This window comes from Sarcophilus harrisii, chromosome 5 (assembly GCF_902635505.1).
Source record: "Sarcophilus harrisii chromosome 5, mSarHar1.11, whole genome shotgun sequence".
Lineage (NCBI taxonomy): Eukaryota > Metazoa > Chordata > Mammalia > Dasyuromorphia > Dasyuridae > Sarcophilus > Sarcophilus harrisii.
In genome coordinates, this window is record NC_045430.1 from 275,080,183 (window position 1) to 275,096,973 (window position 16,791).

The 16,791-nt window shown below is 39.4% G+C and overlaps 1 non-coding gene across 1 annotated transcript; it reads left to right on the forward strand.

The window, feature by feature from the left end:
* The first annotated feature begins 1,750 nt into the window (after nt 1–1,750).
* On the forward strand, nt 1,751–1,857 carry LOC111721198. Its single transcript, XR_002770520.1, has one exon. It is a non-coding gene; the product is annotated as a U6 spliceosomal RNA (small nuclear RNA).
* The last annotated feature ends 14,934 nt before the right edge of the window (nt 1,858–16,791 follow it).

Sequence of the window (16,791 nt, forward strand, 5' to 3'; positions counted from 1 at the left end):
GAATATTGGGGCGTGGGGGTGGATCCGAGCAGATTTCCCAGGAGGAGACACCTGATTTAAGCCTTGAAGCTTAGGATTCTGAGGGGCCCCATCGGCTCCTTCTAGGCATGGGGGCCGCAGGAACAAATGCCTCCCCAGGGCAAGAGATGGAACAGAGAGTTCGGGAAACAGCTAGTAATCCAATTTAGCTGGAACAGAGATAGTAGGAAGGAGAGTAATGCTAGATAAACTACCTGTTACCAGGAATAACCCACATTTCCCTGCAAATGAAAAACACCCACCCACACTCACTCTCACTCTCACTCTGTCTCTCTGTGTGTCTCTCGGTCACTCTGTCTGTCTCTGTCTCTCTGTTTCTCTCTCTCTCTCTCTCTCTCTCACACACACACACACACACACACACACACACACACACATACTCACACACGGCTTCAGAAACTCATCCTTTCCACCAAGAGCTCAATACCTTTGTGTTCTGAGCCCCTTTGGACAATGATTTGTGGGAAGACCATTGGTCCCTTTCTCAAAATCATATTTTTAAGTGCATAAAATGAAACTCATAAAATTACTAAGAAACCAATTCTAGTGAAATGCAAAAATGCAAGTATCTCTGTCTCTGCTCTCTTTCTTTCTCTTTCTCTTTCCCTCTTTCTCTGTCTTTCTTCTCTTTTTCTGTCTCTGTCTCTGTCTCTTCTCTTTTTCTGTCTCTGTCTCTCTTGTCTTTCTCTCTTTGTCTTTCCCTCTCTCTGTATCTATCTCTCTTTCCCTCTCTCTCTTCTCTTTTTCTAGCTCTCTGTCTCTGTGTCTGTCTGTCTCTCTGTCTGTCTCTCTCTGTCTCTGTCTCTGTCTATCTCTCTCTCTGTCTCTCTCTGTCTCTGTCTCTCTTGTCTTTTTCTGTCTCTGTCTCTGTCGCTCCTCTCTTTGTCTTTCTCTCTCTCTCTCTCTCTCTCTCTCTCTCTCTCTTTCCCTCTCTCTCTCTTCTCTTTTTCTCTCTGTATCTCTGTCTCTGTCTGTCTGTCTGTCTCTGTCTGTCTCTCTGTCTGTCTCTGTCTGTCTCTGTCTGTCTCTCTTCTCTCTCTCTCTCTCTCTCTCTCTCTCTCTCTCACACACACACACACACACACACACACATACACACACATTTAAAAACTCACAAGTTCCAAACAATGTTTGGAGCCCCTATGGCTTCCTACGAGAGAGAGTCAATAGCACTGATTGGGATTAAGAGGCACAAGGCCAAGTAACCTAAGCCTCTTGATTTACAAATACATGGAGGCCAGGATAGCTTTAAGTGACTTTTCCAGGATAACGCAGGCAGGAAGTAACAGAGCTAGGTCCTTTGTAGTGGAACCCAGGGTTCCTTCAACTTTCCCCCTGCCTCTCCACGAAAACTATAAGCTTCCCAGTAATGTAGAAACTCTTCAGGGCAGGGGTTGTTTTCCCTGTTGTCTTTGCAGCTTCCAGCCCAGTGCCTATTAACAGTGTTAAATCCCCAATTTTGTTTGTAGGACTGTATGAAAGGCAGCTTTATTTACTTTTTATTATTATTTTTTATTTATCAATTTTATTATTATTATTATTTTTGTATCAACCGAAAAAGACTAGAAAGCACTGGCCCTTCCTCTAAGGAAACTTCAGATCCAGATTGGGTACGGTTTTCTCCACACCATGTTGCCTCTCCCCGGAGAACGTTACCTCCCCAGCAGAATGAGGAAAACAGGATAAGGACTAGAAGGAGAGGCGTAAGAAGGTGCTCGCTTTGACAGCCCATATGCTAACATCGGAACAATACGGGGAAGATTAGCATGTCCCCCGTGCAAGGATGACAAGCAAATTTGTGAAGCGTTCCACATTTTTCAAATGGATCCGCAGCCCAAATATAAAAGGTCATATCACATAAAAAAATTAAAGGAGGAAAGGAGATACCTTTCACAGCTCCGGCTAGGAGGAAATTAATAAACAAGGGACAGAGGAGACCACAAAAGACAAGATGGGCAATTTTGATTATGTAAAATTAAAAAGCTTGCGCAAAAAAAATCGATGCAGCCGGTGCACAAAGAACACGAATTAAGTGGAGAAAAATCTTTACATCCAATATCTCTGATAAGTCTGGTAGCTAAGATATATAAGGAATTGACACAAAATATATAAGACCAAACGGCATTTCCCAATAGATTAATGGTCAAAAGATAAGAACAAATTATTTCCAAAGAAGAACTGCATCCTATTAAGAAGCACATGAAAGACTGCTACAAATCACTAATAATAAGAGAAATGCAAATTAAAACAGTTCTGAGGTTTGATCTCACCCCTCCCCCAAGTGGAAATGATAATGGATGAAAATAGGCAGTTGGAAGGGGCTGTGGCTAGAGGCACCCTTTTATGCGATTACATTTGGCTTAGACTTGGCGGTCTTGTGAAGCTGGCTGGGCTTTTTTAGAAAACAATTTGGAATTATATGAGAAAAAGTCACATTGCTCAAACCCTTTGACCCAGCAGTCTTACTAGTGGGCATTTATATCCTTAAGGAGATCGAAAAAAAAGGGAGAACTTCCACGCGTGGGGAAAATTTTACAGCAACAATTTCCAGCAAAAAATTCAAAACAATCTAGAGTGGCTGAGGAAATTATGGGGTGATGAATGTAATAGGATATCATTGCTCTGAAAGGAACAATGAATATGAAGAATTTGAAGAAATGTGGAAAGCTTCATATGAACTAATTATGCATCACCAAGGAAGCAGTCAGGAGACACGGTACACAATAATTACAAAAATGTCAATAAAAATGCCAGTAAAAGGCAGTGGGACTCTAGCTGTAGTGACTAATCTCAGTCCTGGAGAATTGATGAAACTTATTTTCTTCTCAGTAATGAGAGGGAGAATGCAGATATGGAGTGTGGTGTTCAGCATCAGATGCAATCTTCTTGCTTACAAAAGCCAGGGTCCAAGGCAGCATCAGCTGTCATAACAAAATGGTAGTTTTACAAAAACAAGAAGCAACAAGAAAACTTAAAAAAAAATAAACCTAAAAGCACATTGAAAAGAACATGATTTACATGATTTTCATAACAACTACACGAGGCAGAAAAGGACCTAGATGATAATAATAATTCCCGTTAAAGTAGGACTTTCCTAAGAGGATAGGGACAGGACCTATAAGCAATTCATAGAGCCCAGATGAATTCTACCAATGCAGGTCTGCACTTTTTCTGCAATTACAAAGAGTGACCCAGAATCAAAATGTGTCAGAGGTGAGACTCGAGCCCAGGATTTTTGGTTTTGTTTTGTTTTGTTTTTTTCCTTTATCCATCCACTGTCATCTGCTTTCCTACAGGTTACAAAAATTACGGTTGAAAAGAACTAGCCTCTCATCTGTTAGGAGAAAACACTCAGCATCAGTGCTTTTTCCCTGATATCTCATGGACAAGTTTGAGCTCTACAGTAAATGAATGTAAATGAATGATTTGGAGAGATGGAGTCATATTTTCTTATTTCTTCAAAAATACTCCTGGAGAGAAGAACCATTCTTTTAAAAAATAGATCTTAAAGAATTCAGGCAATAAGTACAGCAATTTGTTTTTTAGGAGCCCCAGGAACTAAAGAGTACTTTACCACAAAACAAAACTACAAAGGAAGTGATTTATGTTGAATATATGTGTGTATGTGTGTGTGTGTGTGTGTGTATAATATGTATAACACATATATTTATATATTACATAAATATGTATTTAAAATATAAATATACTTACATGTACAATTTATATTTGTATATGATACATTTATCTCAAAATATATTTATATATAAATTATATATATATAACATTTTATATATAAATTACATATATTTTATATATATAAAATTTTAAAAAACCCAATGCCCTCTATGTTGTAGTTCTTTTAAGCATTAAGCAATTGCTATGTCATTTACCTGAATGTGGTTTTATGGCATTATCTTGTTTGATAACACCGTGCCTTATACTCTCTGTCTCTTCCCTGATTTTGTGATGAACTGGAACATAATGACAGCTTCAGATACAGTGTCGAGGCGGCTTTCACAGTCACAGATTCCTGGAAGTGTTTCTAGGATGGCATAGATATACTTTGGATTTGTTTCTTCCATCTTTGAAATGTGACCGATAACAACAGAAAGTGCATCCTAGTTGTGAGGAGGACTGATAAGGTCAATAACCATCAATTATGGATTAAATAGAGATTGCTTCTGGGGTCTATGAATGAGGGGATAATATAAAACCACGGATAACTCTGAAACTTCCTTTCTTACCCAATGTCCAATAATAGATAAAATGTTCCCTTTCTAATTCAGTAGGAATAATGAAGTGGACAAAAAGGAGAAAGAAAAAGAACAGTCTGTAATCATCTAGAAACTAGACTTCTACCTCAAACACCCAAGAAGGTATATACTTGGTTTTCAACCTGGCACCCACCCCATGTCAGGGTATGGAAGGAAACATTTCCAGCTGTGATCCTGACCAGGGCAGGTGCAGTGGAAGATTTAGTTGGGTTGTGAAGGGAGGGGGGGGAAGAGGGATCTTGGATAGTTCTGTCTCTTCAGAGACTTTCTGAGTCTCAATTTTTTTTTGCATAGAGCATTCTTCTGCCTGCATTAGCCTTTAATTTAATGAAGTGCTTAGTTATTTGACTACCTCTCAGTGTTTAATTAAAATGTCAAAAATCTAACTTCATTGGATTTATGAGTAGATATCTTTTTAGTACTTTAACAATTTCCTTGGAGTCTGATCACTGTCTTTGGTGTGTGTGTGTGTGTGTGTTTTTAAAAGGTTGCATAAAAATCACCATCTTCCCCTCAGTGTTTAAACTTTTTACCAAACAAGGAAGAATTTACAAAAACTGGTTGGTTTGAGATTTCTATGCACATTTCAGGAGTCTCTCATCATTTTTATAGTTGAATACTACTCGGAAATTATAGACTCCAAACCCTTCCAATCTAGTGAATATACACACATGCAGGTTCTACCCTGATTTTCCCCAAAGTCCCTCTCTAACCATTTTAGTTAACTTAGCATCTGGCTCAGAACAAGTGCTTAATAAATGTTTGTGGATTTACCCTGAATAGAGAAGCATCATAGTTGGTTGGATTGGGATTGGGAAAAAGATCCAGATTGGAATTTCACTTCTGGCACTTCTAGCTATGGGACAGGGTCAAGATATTTTACTCTTTCTGACCCTCAGATTCTTCATTTGTCAAAATAAGGATAATGCCCTTCTTCTCTAGGAGGTAGAAGTGAAGAAAAAGGCTTTTGTGAAATAACAACAACAACAATAATAATACTTATTGATTAAAATCAGCATTTTCAGATTGTGGGAATCCCAGTGGGCCACATTTTGGGAGAAATCTTCATATACCTTTGCTGAAATCAGTTAACCTCTGTTTGTTTCAGTTTCCTTATCTGAAAAGTGAGGGTAATAAATAGCATCTGTCTTTACAGTTGTAAGCATCAAATAGTATAACAATTGCAAAGCATTTAGCACAATGCCTAGTAGTTGGTAATATAAGCATTAGTTATTATTGCTATTATTAATGCTGATCCAGCTTCCTTCCTTCCTTCCTTCCTTCCTTCCTTCCTTCCTTCCTTCCTTCCCTCCTTCCTTCCTTCTTTACTTCCTTTCTTCTAAAGTAGTGAAAAGAAAGATCCCTTTCCAGGGTGATCCAGTGGAAAGCTGACTGTGAAGTTAGGTTTCATTCCAATTAGCTACCATTTAGCTGAGTGACTGTGGGCAAATAGCTTCAATCTTTCAGTTTCCTTTTCTTCATCTGTAAAGTTAGAAGGTTAGTCTTAAGTGACATCTAAGATCCAATCTGGCTTTGAATTTATGATTTTATGACAAAAATACTTTAATCTGCCTGCTCCATCTCTGAGAAATCTATTCATTTATTCATTCAGCAAGCATTTATTAACTTCAATTGATAAATAGCCAAAGGATATGAACAGGCAGTTCTCAAGGGAAGAAATTCAAATTATGGGAAAAAAACAACCTCATGGTTGTTTTGAGGATCAAATGAGGCAATAATTATAAAATGCTTAGCACTCTGTGCCTGGAAACATAGTAGGTGTTTAATAATTGTCAGTTTTCTTTCCTCCTTTAGTGCAAAGCAATCAAACCTAAGTGGGTTGTTACACAAAAGCCCACAAATCCTTTATTTTGAACGTTAACATAATTTGCCCCCTATTTGGGATTTCTCTTTCTGCCAGGTCCTTTAAAGCTGAGCTAAAGAGGCCTAAGGCAAACAACAGCCACGGAGGTCCGACCATTAATCTGAAGTCCAAAGGTAGAGGGTCTGGGTTAGGAGTGAGTAACCCTCTAACTTCCTTTTGCTCTCATCAGTAATGAGTCCCCTCCCTGCAGCAATCGCTGACCTTCCTTTGAGTTTATCTTCCATCTCTTTTCATTTAGTATTCTTTCTATGTTCTCACCACCTCTTGCCCCTTTCTCCGAGCCCCTTTTTTCCCTCTTTCTGTCTCTGTTTCACTGGGCCTGTGTCTGTGTCTGTCTGTGTCTCTTCCCCACCCCCAGCCCTGGTTCAGCAGCCACAGCCCTGGATTGGTGGGTCAGAAGACCCAGATTCACATCCTAATTTTTTCTACTTCTGTGATATGGGGCAAGTCACCTTACAGAATCGTGGTCCAATTCATAGAATCTGAGTTAGAAGAAACTTTGGATAACTTCTGCAGGGCCTTTCAAGTCCAAAATGCTATTATTCTAGGCCAATCTTCCGTCCAGATCCATCCATCCCTGATGTGGCCCTTACCATCTGATTAGACCTTTTGTTCTCATTGTTAGAGAGTTCTTCCTTATATTAAACTGAAATCTGTAATTTCCATCCACTGGGCCCAGCGCTCTGGAAACAATGGGAATGGAAGGGGAAATTCCCTTTTTGCCCCCAACTAGTCCAAACTCTATTACTAACGAAACCCTTTTTGATAATGGTGAGGGAAACAAAACCCTTTTTGAAGAGGAAAAAATGAGGCAGAACATTTAAAAAATACCCATGTAAAGTGTTGTCTGCCTGTCGGACAAAAACACCATGTGATACGTGGAGTGTGTTTAGTTTCTGGGTCCTTTGTTACCTTGCTTTGTGTGGGTTAGTCGAGTGTGCCTGGGTATGCTCTGTAAGGTCAGGGGGACAGGGTTCTTCTCTGATTAACCCCTGTATCCAAGGGCTTAGCAGAATGCCCATCTCAGAGTGGGCATTCAAGCCTTTGATCAGATGAATTGTCAGTTTTTCCCAGTAAACACACAGCCTTTTGTCTGGGGGTAGCTAGACACCACTTCTATTTCATCTGGCCTCTGATGTAGGTAGCAGGGTCCTGCTACCTTCATTATATTCAGTTTCTCCAATAAGCATATTTGATGGGCATTGTCCAGCTTTGTGCCGGCTTCCCAAAAGCGTTTTCAGTCGCATTGTTTCTCCGATTGCTAAGCCTCTTACCATTGAATACTTGCACAAATGTAGGAGGGGAAGTTTCCCAGACAGTAAATGCTGCTTGCAAACATCTTGTACATTTAGGGTTATGCTGGTAGCCAGCTTCTGTTGCAAGTTCCTGGCCATAGTGGTTGGTGACCGTCTTTCCCGGGGCAGCCTTTGGGTGTATCCCCAAGTTGGTTGGTTTCCTTTTCATATAACCTATGTAATGAGACTTTTTGTCCGTACAGATGGTCTACAATATGGAAACGACGGCTTTTCTTCCTTCTTGCCCCCTCTGTGAAGCTGCCTTTGCCATCCAAGGCGATGCAACAAGAATTTATCATGTGTCTGCTGTATGTAAGGCTCCAGGAGACAAACATAAATCAAGCCCAGCCACCAAGAAGTTTGTTTTACCAGGAAGAACTGTCAGGGAGATTACATTTGGTATAAAAACATACCCTCCAAAAATCAAAGTCATTTCAAAAAAGAGATTGCTAATCATTAAAAGAATTGGAAAGGTCTGATGTGGTACCTCAGCTGGACTTTGAAGGGAATTAAGTATTCTAAAAAATGGAAATGAGGAAGAAATGTATTCCAGATGTGGTGATAATCTGTCCTTGGATATTTAGCAGTTGTGTGAACCTGGGCAAGTCACAACTTCTGTTTGCCTCAATGTCCTGACCTGCAAAATGGGAATATTAATAGCACCTACTTTCCAGAGTTGCAGTGAGGATGAAATGACCTAATATTTGTAAAGTGCTTAGCCCAGTGCCTATAATGTAATAATACTTAATAAATGCTTATTTCCCTCCTTCCAAAGAGATCAGAGAAAGGAGGAAACAAGAACTCTTTTTTTTTTTAAGGTACATGTTTATAGCAACTTCTCTGGTGAATAGAAACTATATCCATCCATTGGAAAATGGCTGAACAAATTGTGGCATATGAATGTAATGAAATAGCATTCTACTATGAGAAATGATGAGGAAGATGGAGGAAGAGGGAAACTAGAAAGACTCATATGGATTGATGCAAAGTGAAGTAACTGAAATAGAAGGACAATTTATCCAAAACGTAGACTAAAAAGTCTTGAGAAGTCTGATTAATGCAATGAGTAGCCATGATACCAAAGGTCTGGTGGTGAAGCACCTTTGGATTGGAAGTATCTACCTGATGACAGAGAGGTGACAGCTACAGAGTGCAGAAGGAGACATCCTTTAGGATATGGCCATGGTGGGAATTTGTTTACCTTGGCTATCGCAAGCGTTTTGTTTTTTCTTTATTTTTTTTTCTCATTGGAGTGGAAGGGTAGGAGGAAGATAAAATAGACTTTTTTAATTGAAATTTTATTTTTCAAAGGATGTGTGTAGAAAAACATGAAACATTACCCACCATATTTATGGATCAGAGAAGAATTTATGCAATAAACAAGAGCAAAGGAACATTGTAAAATGTTAAATGTAAAGATAATTTTGATTGCATTAAATTAAAAAAAAAGATTTTGTATAAATAAAATCAACACCACTAAGATTAGAAGAAAAGTAGAAAATTGGAGGGAACTTTATAGATAGTTTCTCAGATAAAGGCCTCATATTTTAGAGAGAGAACTTTGTCAAATTTATAAAAATATGAGTCATTCACCAATTGATAGGTGATATGAACAGGCAGCTTTTGGAGGAAAAAATCAGAGCTATATATATATTTATAATCAGATAAAACTGCTCTAAATTATTATTGATTAGAGAACTACAACTTAAAATAATTTTGAGATATCTTTTAGCCATCAGATTGGCTAAAATGATAGGAGAAGGAAATGACAAATGTTGGAGAGGATTTGGAAAAATTGGAACACTAATACACTTTTGGTAGAACTTTAAATTGATCCAATCACTTGGGAGTACAATTTGCAATTACATCCAAAGAGTATAAAATTGTGCATGTACCCTATGACTCAGCAATACCACTATTACATCTATTTTTCAAGATAATCACGGGAAAAGGGAAAGAGCCTACATGTTCTAAAATATTTATAGCAGTACTCTTTGTCATGGCAAAGAACTGGAAAGATGGAATTGTGGGGCAAGAAATGATAAGCAGGTTGATTTTAGGAAAACAGAGAAAGACTTGAATGAAATAATGCAGAGTGAAATGAGCAAGATCAAGAGAACGTTGCATACAGTAAGAATAATATTGTTCAAAGAGTAACTGTGAATGACTAAACTCTTCCGAGTTATGTGAATATTCAAATCAAATACAAAGGATTTAGGGAGGAAGATGCTCTCCACTTCCAGAGAAAGACCTGACATATGGAACTATGTATTGTGTGTGTGTGAATGCTAGCCTTCTCAAATGCTGGGTTGAGAGGGAGGGAGTGAAACAGTTTGGAACTCAAATGTAACAAAAAGAAAATAAATATTTAATAATAAAAAAAAATCTCTAGCTGCCCTAGACAATGGCTGAATATTTATTCAGATTTAGCCAGATTAGGGAGCCATTTTGATAAAAACAATTGAGGCTGATGAAATCATCAGAGGAAAAACAAGTGAGTGAAGAGAAAAAGACTCAAAAGCAGAGAAGAGGATACACTGAATATTTTTTAAAATTAGCCTGTGTAGGGGGAGGGCAGTCTCACTAGTTCCCTTTTTCTTTTAATCCATTGCAGGATCATAGGGACCACAAAGATCATCCAGTCTAACTCCTTTGTTTTCCAGATGAGAAAACTGAGGTCCAGTGACTTGGCCACTATCACACATATGTGCTAATAAGTACAAGAGGCAAAATTTGAATCTGGACCTCCGGACCCCAAAGTCAGCATCAATCTGCTTCTTCCCACCAAGCTGCCAGATGGTCCCTGACAGCCGGCGGTTTCAACTTTGACAAAAGGTTAATTCTGGCTGAACCTACATGGACACCAAACACTTGCATCCATTGGATAGTTGATAGTGTGACCCATTTTATGTGGGGAGGTGGGCTGTCCCTTTAGTTGTTCTCTTGTTCTTCACACCAAAATCCCTGCTTGGGACTTCCCAGTGTTTGAATTTATGAAGAGATCCAGCATTGACTTGGACCTCCCTTCTAGATCTGAGTCTCAAGGTCTTTTGGGGTTTCACTCAACTGAAAGGACTAAGAAGGGCTCTCTGGCCTTGGAAGGTTATCCCTGATTGTCCCCACATGGGGCCCCTCCTGCTCATGTGATCTGGCCATCAGTCCCTTCCCTCCACACACACAAATCTTTAAAATATCTTACATCTGAGATAAGAAGGGGACCTCCTTCTTGCTTCTACGGTGCCCTTTTGTTAGAACTAACCAAGGTATCAGGCATCCATCCCCTACACTGCCACAACCAGACCAGCCCTCCTTCCTGGTGCTTCCATAAATCCTTCCCCACGGGGACTCAGGGGATGGCTGGCCAGAGCCTTTAAATCTATTCATCCATCCAGGCTTGTTTAAAAAAAAAAAATCGAGGGGCCTCCTTGCCTTGCTGGGGACATGTTTTAGGTAGACTCCAGTTGGAGTCCTGGGACGGCCTCTGTGGAGCCTTATTTTTGCTCCTGCCATAATCTCCCTCCGTTCTCCCAGCTCCTGATATTGTGAGAGTGTGTGGGCCCCCGTTCCAGCTTCTGGTGAAATGTCAGCCACGGGGTGATGGGAAACCTCCGACGATATCAATCTTAGACTCAAAGGGTATATTATTCTTTGGGTTTGATAGTGTTAGTACAAATATTGCCACTTTATTATACTTTCCCACAGGGTGTGTCTGGGATCAGAAATGTACATTGCAAGCAAGGGAGAGAACAGAAATCTTCCCTCCCCACTGCCTCCCCCCACCCCTTTTTTCCAAACAGAAAGGCACAGAGCGGCCTTGTAGATACCACCGTAATAGGCTCTATTTATAACGAAACACTTCACTGGCTGTGGGTAAACAAGGCCTTCCGATAATTATTTCAACTGGAATATGCCTAAGAGCCAGAACATTTCTCTCTCCGGCTGTCGGTAGTCTAAGATGTGGAAGCTACGTCCAAACAGATGGTTGCTCTAATAAAAACAAATCTGTAAAATTGGACGGGCGACGGACAGATTTCTGGATGGAAGTTTTCACCTTCTAGCTGGCTGCGCCCACGGCGTGTAGCCACAACCCCAAATGTGACATTATTTTTAATTATAGTTAGAAATTGGCCTTACAGATAAAAAAGGGAGATAAAAAGCGCTGTCCCCGTGCTGACCGGGAGATTTCTCCAGCTCCATGTCGCCAGTCCTGGAATTGCCTTTTGTGGAGCCATGTCGGTAATTCCTTGGATGGGGTCCTCAGAAAAGCAGGGGGTGGGGAAAGGAGGCAGAGGGAGGCAAATAACCCCAACCACCAATTTTCCTTAGTAATCGCTAGCATTTAGATAGCAGCACTCTTAAAGCTTTCAAGGCACTTTACATATGTTATCTCCGCCATCCCATGAAGTACCTCTGTTATTATTCAGGGGAATGAACTTCTCTAAATGCTAAAGGTTAAATGACCAGGATCCTACCACTAGAATTTTGAGGCCTGCTTTTTATTCAGGTCTTCTTGACATGAGACCTCTCAACCTGTCCCAGCTTCCTCCTTAAATTATTTCTTATCAAAACCAGGTTAAAATGGGTGGAAATCTCATTTCAAATTTTGTCACCTACTTCTGTTGGGATAATTACAGCAAGGCTCCGGCTCCTGGGCTCCTCCGAGTAGTTTGAGATTACCAGCCCTAAACCACTCCTTTTAACCTAACTGATCCCACGCAAAAGTTTGAGCTTCCCCCATAGGTCTAGTGGGACAATAAACTTTTTAAAGGCTCATTTTCATTAAAGACATATTGTCTGGCTCGAAGCTTATCCTGAAGATGTCTTATTAAGGGCAGGCTGGCAGTTTGCCTCTCAAAGCTTCTCTCTTCACGTTGCTTTTGGTTACAGTGCCTTGAGCTAAACAGAGAGCTCCTGCAGCTTGGGTCCTAGCCTTTTATCCTCTCAGGCTGAATCTAGAATGCTAATAATGCCTTGATTACATACTATTCTACGAATCTTTTAAACATCCTTAATAGACTGAAGTTTTCTCCTGCAAATCTTGATTTTTCTACCCCAAATGCTTTTAAATTAAAGCTAATTTCAATTTTTTTTTTTTAAAGAGAGAAGGAATATAGATGTTTTTGTCTGGGAAAAATAGAATTTTAAAGTCCAGAAACTTTCAGGACTAGGATTCTCTTAGCTTTAGGAAAGCATTCTTTCCCCTAATGCTTTAAACAGAAAACCAATAAATCATATTGATGGTGCCTTTGAAGTTACAGAAATGAGACATCAATATATAGCAATTACATTTACTTCATATAAACTACAGACATTGAGGATAAATTTGGCATTTATCAGATTAGGTCACCTACCTTTGGAAGATAAAGACCAGAATCCAGTGAGGATAAAAAAGCAACAACAAAACAACTGTTCCCTCACCACACTGGCCAGATCAAGAGTATATTTCTTAGCTGCCTCTCAGCACTTAACAAAAAAAAAAAAAAAAAAAACATCTAAAAACATCCTTTATAAGGTTCCATTTCTATCTAACTTCAGACCTGAAAATCTACAGTCTAATAGAGGAGCCATAGCCGTGCTTTCTACAAAATGGCGCCGCAGTATTTCCAGAGAAGGAGGCTTTTTGTACAAAAGGTTTCCTAATTTGAGTCAGAATGGAGGTCAATGCATTCTTCTCCTCCTCTCCTATTTATTCTATTCAGAATCTATCCGATAATTGGGTTGGGATCGAATTGGAACTTAAACGGTGTCTTCGTAGAGAATATTACAACTGAAAGATGTCCAGATGCTTTGCGAACCGAGGTGCCCGCCTGGGTGACAAAGGGAGCCAGAGATATTCAAGCCCAGATAATACGGTACAAAAGGATCCTAAAACCAAAAAGCGCTCTCAGCCAGCTCTCTCTTTCAAGGACAAAACCCCCTCCCCAGGACTGGCTCTGTGAAGAGTCCTGTCTCTTCGAGTACTTGTGCAGAATAGGGAATGAAGGAGCAGAAAAATGTCTGGAAACTTTGCAGGCCCTTGCAAAAGAAGGAGCTGCAGCTTGTGGCGACCCAGGCCGTTTCTTTCCCTTCTCCATCATGATCACACAGCGAAATTTATCCCTTTTCATAGGTCCTGAGCCTGAGAGCTGGAAAGGCAGCTAGCAGCCAGTAGCAGAGATAGGAATCAAAGCTGGACTCTGATATAAATCCAGCAGGAAAAAGAGTAGAAAGTTAGAAGGATTCAAATCCACCCCAAATGTTAATATGAGATAACTTACAGGACTTTCATTCAAACTCCTTTTTTTGCCACTTATTCTCCGTGGGAACTTGGGGAAGATAAATAACCTCCCTCTTTAAGGCCCTCTATTCTCCTTCTAAATCTCTAATCCTACTATGGACCTTGTTGAACATAATCTCCTCATCTGGGAAATGAGAATAACAATAGCACGTTCCTGTATCATAGGGGCAAAAGAAATCATGTATGTCATATGTGTTGCAAACCTTAAAAAATTACATCAGGCAATTTTGTTCAGCATAGTGAAAATCTTACAATAATTTCCCAAGCATCTTCTCCCTCTGGTTTGCCTTCTTTCCACATGCTCATATATACACCTGTGTATATGTGTGTGGAGGAGGGAAGATGGGGGGGAAGGTGTGTGTGTGGGTGTTTTGTAGGGTGGGGAGAGGAGAGCTAAGCACTGCAGGGGTTATTTGTATCTGAGTTTTTTAAAAAACAGCTTCTAAATGGGCCGAGAAGTCTTATTCTAACTCTAAGGCAGGGGCTCTTAATCCGAATCTATGGACCCCCCCAAAGAATCTGTGGGCAGATTTCAAGGGGTCCGTGAAGGTGGATGGGGAAAAATACACCTTTATTTTCATTAATCTTCAGTTCCTTTGTAATCCTATGTATGTTATTTTATGCATTTTAAAACATTATTTCTTTTAATCGAGTCTATTTTTGCCTTCTCCTTGGCTGAGATTATGATTGCTATCCCTGACTTTTTGACTTCAGCTGAAGCATAATGGCTTTTGCTCCAGCCCCTTATTTTAACTCTGTGTGAATCTTTACATTTGAGGCATGTTTCTTGTAAACAGCATATTGTTGGATTATGCTTTTTAATCCATTCTCCTATCCATTTAAAAACACTCTTCTGAGAAGGGCTCCATAGGCTTTGCCAGATGGCCCAAGGGGTCCAGGAGACAAAAAAGGGTAAGAACCCCCGCTCTCCAGGCTCATGTAAATGAATGAGAACATCACATAAAGAACCCCTAGCTAGAATTTGCACTTGAGAGTCAAGCTGGAGGTTTGTAACAGCAGTCACAACCACAAGGCTAAAGGAAGGTAATTAAGCCTTAACACGATAATTAAATAATTGCTTAATTAGGCATTTAAGTATTAAAAGTGGAATTTTCTAAGTGGTGCCTTCCAATTTCTTTTGCTGGTTCCATTTTGTAACTGGATTTTGGTCCTTCTGTCACGGAAATTACCACTATGATAATGAGCTTTCCAAGGGTTTGGTTGGTTTTTTGTATGTTGAGTTTTTTTCTTTTTTCTTTTTGGTCAATTAAAAAACACTGGGAATGAGAATAGTTCCAATTCACTTCAATAAATATGTATTAAACACCTGCTCTGTGCCAGGCACAGGAGTAAAAGCTGGAGTTAGAAAGATGAAAAAGACATTCTTGCCCTCAGGGAACGGACAATCTAATGTGGCTTAAACTTACAGGAGAAGAATTCCCCCCAAAGTTTTAATATTTAAAAATAATTCTAAACTTTTATAATTTTAATAACAAAACAAAATAATTCACAACAGCAGATTTCTGTTCCCCCCGGAATGGCTCTAAAATTTTAAGCAACAATTCAATTCAATACGATTCTAGTGTAAGCAAAAAAATCAGGCAATCCCCTAGAATTCATTGTAATAAGATTTGACCTGTAATGAAATAAAGGGTTGTTACCCCCATCTTCTCTACGTTATTGGCAAAAATTGAGTCTTTTTGCCATGGCACAGATGTTGTTGGCTGGGTGAGATGAAGGAAATTTCTTATAGTTAATATTCCAGATGAAGCAAGAAGTTCAGTAACAATTTAACATATAAAGTATAGCACATAAAAAGACAGGCTCATGATATGATAAATATAAATACTTATATTTTGAACATTCATTAAAACATTTTTTAGTTCCAGATTTTCTCCTTCTCTTCAGCCTCTTCCCCACCCATTGAGAAGGCAAGCAATGTGATACCCATCAAGTATATATACTTCTGATATCATGATCCCATAACTCTTAAAGGTTATGCAGCTATGGAGAATGCACAGTATGTAGTTGGAGGGGCTTTCCCGGGACAAGTGAAGCCTTTCCTGGCAGACAAAATTTTTTCCAAACCATCTGATCTTCTTGAGTTCAAAGTTCTTTAAATAGTCAATCCCCAAAGAAGTGCACAGCAGGTTCAATTAAATGTCATTTATAAATAGGGAAGTTATTAATGTTGGAAAGATGTTCCCTTTCAGATGGGTGGCAGCTTCAACCTTTAAGATGATCATACTATGGGCTGCCATTTTCCTGTCTCATGGTGAATACCAACAGCTCCTGGCTTGTTGAGGAAAAAGCCTTAGATTTAGAACTGGAAGACCTTGCTCTAGCATCTAGTGCCAGTAAGCAAGTTATTTAAAAGTCTCAAGTCTCAATTTCCTCATCTTTAAAATAATAAATAATGAATGAATGAAAAAGCTTTTATTAAGTGCTTCCTAGATGTTAGATGCTGTCCCAAATGATAGGGATGACATAAAAGTCAAGACAATCCCTACCTTCAAAAAGCTTAACATTTTTAATAGGGGAAACTCAACAAATAGAGAAGAATGATGCCCAATAAGGGTTGTTTTGGTCTGAAAAATCACAGGGATAATTAATGGAGCCAGTTGTCAATTAATTCAACTTTTCCAGGAACAGTAGGTTTGATTTCATTACTGTTTTCAGAGGTCAAGGTAAAAGTGTGCTGGAAGGCAAGAAGAAGGAGAGAAAATGCATTGGCGTGGCATGGAGATGATGGTTTAGGTCTGGGCTAGATAATTACAATAGTTAGCATTTTTATTGTAAAACACTTTTCATGTCTAATCTCATTTGATCCTCACAACAATCTTGTGAAGGAGCTACTGTTATTATCCCCATTTTACAGATGATAGAATTGAGTCACAATGTGATTAAATGAGCTGTCAAGTGTCTGAATCTGGATTTGAAATCAGGTCTTCCTGACTCTAGGTCCAATACTTCTAGCTGACAGATAGATGTGGAGAGTTTTCTCCAAACGAAAGCAAAGTA